We start from the raw sequence: 8,475 nt of genomic DNA, 5'->3' as shown, positions 1-8,475 counted from the left end.
ATCGAATTAACTCATCAAATTTGGATTAGGATATGAAATATGGTATTTATTGAATATCAGATGAGTTGTTGGATCCATGAGAAAGAAACATATGTTTTTTTTTTTTTATAGATAATGATAAGTGGGAGAAATTTGAACTTTTTACATTATAAAATCCCATATCTGCACCTGTCAAATATTTTCATATGCATAGAAGATTTCCTTATTAATCAATAAGATGGGCATATCCTTTTTTCTTGGATTCTTACTTTTATCTATAAATACCCTAGATTATATTGTGATTTGTCCATCCATCATTGTAATTTTGTAGCAGCAAAATGGGTTTTACTATTGCATTGTTTTCATCTTTTATTCTATTCTCCGTTCAATCCTTCACTAATACAGGTTAGGTTTTTAACAATCTTTGGTCTTTCTCTTGTTTTTGTTTTAAAATTTACATTAGCTTATTCGTTTTTGTTTATTCGCAAATATCGAATAGTTCAAACTCGTACTACTTAATAATCAATATCAAGTTTTGTTTAAGGTTATCTAACCGTCGATGTCTTAGTATCGAAAAAGTTATTGAGTTGACTTCATCAAATTACTTTACTGTTTCTTAATTTTTTATGTTACTGAAATTTTAGTGGATTTTGACAAAACATAGGGCCCTCTATTGAAATATATTAGAAAATGGAGGACTACAATTCAAATTTTTTGATCTGTTAAAAAACAAAATTAGACAATAATTATTTATTGTATTGTTATATGCAGGAGCTCAACTAGTTGGTGTAAATTATGGTATGTTAGGTGATAATCTTCCATCCCATGACAAAGTAGTATCTCTAATAAAATCAAGAAATATTCAAAGAATTCGAATATTTGATCCAAATCCGGATGCCTTAAAAGCTCTGGAAAATTCTGGAATCGAAGTCATCGTCGGGACGTATAATAACGATCTTCCACTACTTGCACGTGACGAGTCACTGGCCAAATTATGGGTTGAAACTAATATTGTTCCATATGCAAATACGGTTTCATTCAGATGCATATCAGCTGGTAACGAAGTGATTCCATCTGAGTTGGCCGACTACGTTCTTGACGCTATTATCAACCTCGACGCTGCTATCAAACAGGTCGGGCTTAAAATTCCTGTAAGCACCACCATTTCCATGGCAGGTTTAGAGACATCATATCCACCTTCTGCTGGTAAATTTACTGAGGAGACAGCTAATAATTTGAGTCCAATAGTACAGGTTTTGTCAGCCTCAAAATTCCCATTATTAGTGAATGTTTACCCTTACTTTGCCTATGCTAGTAACCAGGAACAAGTAAGTTTAGACTATGCACTGTTTAGATCTGGTGGAGTTGTTATTGTAGATGGTGCACTAGGGTATACAAACTTGTTTGATGCCATGGTTGATGCAGTGCATTCAGGCGTAGAGAAAATTAATGGTGGAATAGGTGTTGATATTGTCATAGGAGAAACGGGTTGGCCATCAGCCGGTAACGGGGTATTCACTAGTGTTAGTAATGCTATGACATATCATAATAACTTAATCTGTCATCTAGCCGAAAACCAAGGTACACCGAAGAGACCAGACAACAAACTCGAGACGTACTTGTTCGCCTTGTTCAATGAGGATCTTAAACCTGATGGAGTTGAGACAAATTTTGGTTTATATTATCCTGATACAACTGAAGTTTATCATGTTAATTTTCCTTCAGCTTGAACGAACTTTATTGTATTGCAAACACGTTATATTGAATAGACAAAGATTATTTCATTTTAACATAATAGTATTATGACTTATGAGCTACAACTAGTAGTTGTTGATATTAACATGATACTGTAGACATGAGAATATTTCACTTTTTTTTCCAACTCAATAATAGATAGATGTAAGGCAAATGTGAACGACTTGGATTAGACTAACTGAATCATTGGATCCAAGCATTACTGGGTGTTAGTGCAGCATATAGCCATCACCAGTCGTACTTTGTGTTTCCGGCACCACCATTCCTCTTCAACTTGACTGATTTAACTTCGTGCACTTCTTTATCTCTCGCTCTTATCTTAGTTATATTTGCGCTACTGTTACGTTACTGATTATCCCATTTAATATATTAATTGTGTTATCTTGTCTCTGATCGACGACTATTTTCTTTTGATTTCAGTTATAATCTTGAATGTACGTATATATTGACTTCTTTAAGGAAATCATCTTCATTTCCTTGCCTGGTATGGGCTTTGTTTATCTTCTTTCTTCTTGATTTGGCATCTGAATTGTTATAAAAAATGATGATGTTCATCTTTAACATTACCTTTGGTCTTCAATATAAGAAGAACACTGTCTAGTACAGGCAGAATTAAATTATGATTTTTTGTATATATTGATTCATGCTATACATCTCTTTATATAGTCTAGATACATATCAAAGAATATAAATACAAATCACATAATATATTATCCTAATCTTAGTCTAATAATGTCAACTAAATATGAAAGAATAAAAATCATATATTTCCTAATTCCAACACTCCCCCTCAAGCCAAGGCGAAGATGTTGACGAGACCCAGTTTGACAAGAGATGACTGCAGTAATAATGGACCAACAGGTTTGGTGAACATATCTGCAGTTTAATTAGCTGATGACACAAAATTTGGTTTGATAACACCTGAGCGCACTTTTTCCCGAATGAAGTGGATATCCACTTTTATGTGTTTTGCTCTTTCATGAAGGACCGAGTCAGATGATAGCATTATGGCAGACTTGTTATCACAAAATAATGTAGATGACATCGTTTCAGCAAAGCCTAATTCAGTTAGAAGGGAACGAAGCCAAATGATCTCACATGTGCCTTGGGCCATGGCACGATACTCAGATTCTGCAGAAGATCGTGAGACAACTGCTTGCTTCTTACTTTTCCAAGCTATAAGATGACCACCATGAAACACACATATACCAGAAGTGGATCTCCTACATCTTTTGTTCCTGCATAATCTGCATCAGTAAAGCAAGAGAGAACTGATTGTGGACCTGTGACATCAAAGAGACCAAGACCTGGGCATGTCTTTAAGTACCGAACAACGTGGTAAACGGCATCGAGATGCGCAGTACGCGGTAAGTGCATGAACTGACTTACAACACTCACTGCATATGTGAGATCTGGTCTTGTGTTTGTCAAGTAAATGAGGCTACCATAAGTCGTTGATACTGTGATGGATCTGGTAATAACTCTCCAGACTCTGTTGTCAGTTTAAGATTTGGGTCCACAGGAGTAGAGGCAGGTTTGGATCCGAACATACCTGTATCTTGAAGGAGATCAAGAGCATATTTCCGTTGAGAGATACATATTCCCCGTGAGGATCGAGCAACCTCAATGCCGAGGAAATATCGAAGAAGACCCAAATTCTTAATCTCAAAAAATTTCCCAAGAGCCTTTTTAATTTGAACAATACCAGACGAGTCGTCTTAGGTAATTATGATATCATCGACATAAGCTGAAAGGATAATACATTTTCCCTCGTGATGGCGACGAATAAAACATGTATGATCTGAGTGACAACGCACAAATCCTAGAGTTTGGACCACATCACTGAAGCGATTAAACCATGCTCTAGGAGATTGCTTAAGATCGTAAATGGATTTTTGAAGGCGACATACTTTCCCTGAATACTCCCCCTGAGCCTGAAATCCCGGTGGAGGGTCCATGAATATAATTTCTGATAAGTCGCCATTCAGAAATGCATTTTTGACATCAAGTTGATACAAAGGCCATGAATAAGACGCTGCAAGAGATATTAACAAGCGAACTGTAGTTAGTTTAGCAACAGAAGCAAAGGTAGCGTCAAAGTCCTTTCCGGTACTTGAGTAAATCCTTTTGCAACAAGACGGGCTTTGTATCTGTCAATATTACCATCTGCCATGTACTTCACACTAAAAACCCACTTACACTCTACTATGCGTTCACCGGGAGGTAAAACAACAAGTTCCCACGTCTGATTATGTTGAAGGGCATCCATTTCAACTTGCATAGCAGCCACCCAATTAGGATTTTGAAGAGCTTCGTGAACAGAGCGAGAAATAGAAATTGAACCAACCTGAGTAATAAAAGATTGGTATTGACTAGAAATACCCTGATAAGAAAGATACTCAAAAATTGGATGGTTAGTGCTACATGTAAGAAGGTATCGAGAAGGCACGCGTCGCTCCCTAGTAGGATATCTAGGAGGGACAATGTCAGAAACTAAAGGCGGTGAAGGGTTACCTGATTGCGAGAAGAGTCTGGCAATGGATTTTGAGAGCGTGATTGACGAGAGTAGACCTGTAGAGGAGCAACACCTTCGGCACCTGGAGACAGAATTCTGCTAGAGGAAGCAGGGGAGGGCAATGGAGCAGATTCAAGGATAGGAGCTGGTCGTGGAAGAAAAGAACTGTCCTCCTTAGGAGTCTCCTTAGCAATATCTAAGAAAAACGAAACTTTTTTCGAGAAAAGTTACATCCATAGGATAATAGAAACGACATTTGATAGGATCATAACACCTCTATCCTTTAGACATTGAGGAATATCCTAGGAATACACACTTAATAGCCTTATCATCAAGTTTGGTATGTGTAGGACTACGGTTTTGGACGAAGCACGTACATCCAAACACACGAGGTAAAATAAGAAATAAGGTGCTATCTGGCTGAAGGACATGGAAAGGTGTCTTTCCTTTCAACACATGACTAGGGGTTCTGTTGATAAGAAAGACTGCAGTGAGGACTACTAAGTGCCAGAAGTACTTAAGAACATGCATACCACATAAAAGACATCGAACTACTGACATAATGTGACAGTTTTTCTTTCTACCACACCATTCTGCTCTGGTGTGTAAGGACATGTGAGTTGTTAAAGAATTCCCTTTTTGTTAAGTTCAGAACGAAATTCATTAGTTATATACTCCCCTTCATTATCAGATCTAATGTTACAGACAGTAGTATTGAATTGGGTGATGATCATTTGAAGAAAATTGGTAAAATGAGTATAAACTTCAGATTTTGTTTTCATTAGATAAATCCATGTGCAGTGAGTGTAGTCGTCAATGAAAGTGACATAATAACAATGTTTGGACAAGGATGACACTGGAGAAGGTCTCCAAACATCCGAATGAATGAGAAAAAAAGCCCTAGGCGCACGATGCATACGAGGAATACATGAAGTACGAGTATGTTTTGATAATTCACAAACCTCACAATTAAACCTAAAATCTCCGCAAGCTTTATTTAAAAAGAGATATAACCAACGTAAGTATTAAAAGTTTGCATGTCCTAAACGTGCATGCCACAAGTCTAAAGTTTTTAAGGAACAGATAGAAGAATTCAATGAAGGTAAAACAGAAGCTTGCAAACTAGATGAAGATATCCGAGAAGGCAACGGATCACCAAAGTAGTAGAGTCCATCATGCTCATATCCCTTGCCAAAAATCTTCTTCGAAATAGTATTTTTGCAAGACGGCTCACGGATAAGAGATTATAAGCAAACTTAGGAACATAATACACTGAATGAAGAGTTATATTAGGGGATAACCGAGCACTTCCTTGACTACAAACGGGCATAGATGTCCCATCAGCAATACTCACTGTCTGATCAACAGGATTAACACGGGAGGTAAAAGTAGATAGTCACCAATCATATGATTATTGGCTCCCGAATCCAAAATCCAAGTTGGCTGATCTGACTTACCGTGAAGAGCAACAGAAGTACTAACAGCAATAGCAATCGCGGGTCCAGAAGAGCGTGTTAAGTCTAAGTGTAACTGCAACTCAGCAATCTGGGACTGCAGTTGGGTGTAATCTGGTTGAGTGGGAGTGGGCGTTACAGCAACAACACCAGTACGAGTAACACCTTTATCTTTTCCGCCACCACGACCCCGAGAAAATTGTTGCTTTAATTCCGGGTGCAAAACAAAACAACGATCAATAAGATGGCCGAGTTTGTGACAATGTTGACAATATGGGCGATTACCTGCTGAATATGAACATGAGTGGGCAGCAAATGCCATCTGATCTTGATTTTGAGGGACAACAGTAGGTATTTGCAGTGGCGGGAGGAACAAACATCGTCGATCATCACCGTCCACAGGTTTTAAACCCATTAAAAAAATTGTGTTCAAAATTTGTGTTCGTAGAGACTCAAACTCAGGTTTTAAGCCCATTAAAAAATGATATGTGTGGCGAAGATCAAGACGTTTGGACTCCACTTCAGCATCACTTGGGAAATCACTTAAAGGTTCATATTGAGCCAAATCTTCCCATCGAGTCTGAAGGTACCCCAAAAAACCAGCAACAGAGACGCCTAAAGCTTCTTGGGAGGCATGAGAGATGTCTCGATAAAGTTCGAATACTCGTGAATCACATCGTGCATGAGCATACATTTTTGTAATGTTGTCCACAACCCATAAACTGTATTATGATACATAAACATGGTATAGATATGATCCTCCATTGAATTAAACATCCATCCTAGGATGATACAGTTATCTGCGTCCCATTGATCAAATCCCGTGTCCGTTTCAGCAGGTTGGGGCTCATTTACGAGAATCCATCCAGTCTTACGTTTTCCACTAAGATATAGACGGAAAGAACGAGACCAAGCATGAAAATTTTTCCCGTTCAGTAGTACACTTGTAACACGATGAGTTGGTGTTGATGTGTGAGGGATAAATCTCTACGAGAAGCTAAAGCCATTGTTGTCTTAAGAGAAAAAATCACAGATTTGACAAAAAATGCCACAAACCTCAAACTTAATATCCAAACAGTAATATAGTGGAAAGACCACAATTCCCAAGATTGATTATAATGGAATCAAACAAAGAGATTGATGATTTAGATAATCAGACAAAGAGATTAAGAATATGAATTAAAAGCTAGAGTTTCAACTTGAGAGCTTCAAATGAAGAAATCAAGACAGAGATTCAAACCAGGATAAATTGATTCTAGTTGTATGCTAATCTGAATTGATCTTCATGAATGAGATAAAGACTTCTCGTAGATAATAAAGATCGGCGATTGATGGAGACATGCTGGATTGGAATTGTTGAAAGCAATGTCGCCGGAGATTCTAGGGTTAAGGATAAACGATCACCCTAGCTCTGATACCAAATTGAATTCTGATTTTTTATATGTATTGATTCATGTTATACATCTCTTTATATAGTCTAGATACATATCAAAGAATATAAAATACAAACCACATAACATATTATCCTAATCTTAATCTAACAATATAAAATAAATATGAAAGAATAAAAATCATATATTTCCTAATTCCAACAAGCAGTGCGTTAAAGAAGCTCAATATATGTATTGCTCTTCCTTTACCAAATTAGTTTAAGAAGAGCATTATAAAGATCACTCTTGTAGCTTTGCTGCCTGACATAAGCAACTCAACCTAATATATCGATCAATACTACCAACACAGGGTCGTCACTGAGAATTTGGGGGCCCTGTGCGAAAATATTTTATGTGCCTTCTGTGCAATAAAAAATTACAAGCAAAAATTAAACAAAATACAAGACAATCTGTCACTGTCAGCACATGTATAGATGAATCCAAATGTATTTTCAACAAAAAAAACAGTTGTAAGAAAATTTTTCCATTTAAAAATTTCAATTTATTGAAAAATCTAGTTTAAGAATCTAAAATAACTTGAACAATTTTTTTTCTTTATTCTCATAATGACAATTAATAATACAAAATTGTATAGAATGTTCAGTTTGTTGCTTATCAAATATGACCAGTGGCAGAACAAAGACTATTAGTGAGCATGACTAGTTTAAAATGATCGAAAGAAAATAACTTCTCCTTGCAACGTATAGTTAGAATTTAAGCAATTTTTTGAATATGATGCCTTTTGTATAATGATTTTTGCATATACACATATTAATTTATTTTTAAAAGCACTTCAAAAGTTGAAACAATACTACTAAAATAGTTAAGAAAAAGTGTAATGAAGCAAAAACAAAGGTCTATTTAACAATTGTACTATCAATTTACAAAACGAAACAAAAATTAAAATATCTGAGGGTATGTGTGTCGATCCCATATCAATTGGCTTGAAAGTTAAGAAGATTACCAAACGAGCTACTAAAGATATTATGTCAATTATGCTCACATCACTTATATATCTCACACTCTGGCCCGTTATAGAAAATGGACCCCTTGTGGTTGGGGGCCCAAGGCGGGTGCCCTGCCCGCAGGGGACCCACCCTCGGGCATGTATCAACATCACCAATAACAAAACAAAAACTACAAAATACATAAGTTTACTATTGTCTTAGTTACAAGCTCTTAATGATGTCTCAAAATGTCATGAATGAGGAACCACTATTAACGAAGGAGGTAACCTACATCAAGAAAGAAGAGCCCTTCGACTTAAACTACATAGACTTAAACGAAGATATTGACTTAAACAAAACATATAAATGAAGGAGGTAACAAATATTTTTACGGT

The 8,475-nt window shown here is 36.5% G+C and overlaps 1 pseudogene; it reads left to right on the top strand.

The window, feature by feature from the left end:
- Nucleotides 1–317: 317 nt before the first annotated feature.
- LOC147537524 (putative glucan endo-1,3-beta-glucosidase GVI pseudogene) lies at nucleotides 318–1,709 on the top strand (annotated as a pseudogene).
- Nucleotides 1,710–8,475: the final 6,766 nt, after the last annotated feature.

Source organism: Eschscholzia californica, unplaced genomic scaffold (genome assembly GCF_041429995.1).
Source record: "Eschscholzia californica isolate CP2 unplaced genomic scaffold, dmEscCali1.0.p SCAF_5, whole genome shotgun sequence".
Classification (NCBI taxonomy): Eukaryota; Viridiplantae; Streptophyta; class Magnoliopsida; order Ranunculales; family Papaveraceae; genus Eschscholzia; species Eschscholzia californica.
The sequence above is the reverse complement of the archived record's forward strand: the minus strand, read 5'-3'. Positions and strand labels throughout refer to the sequence as shown.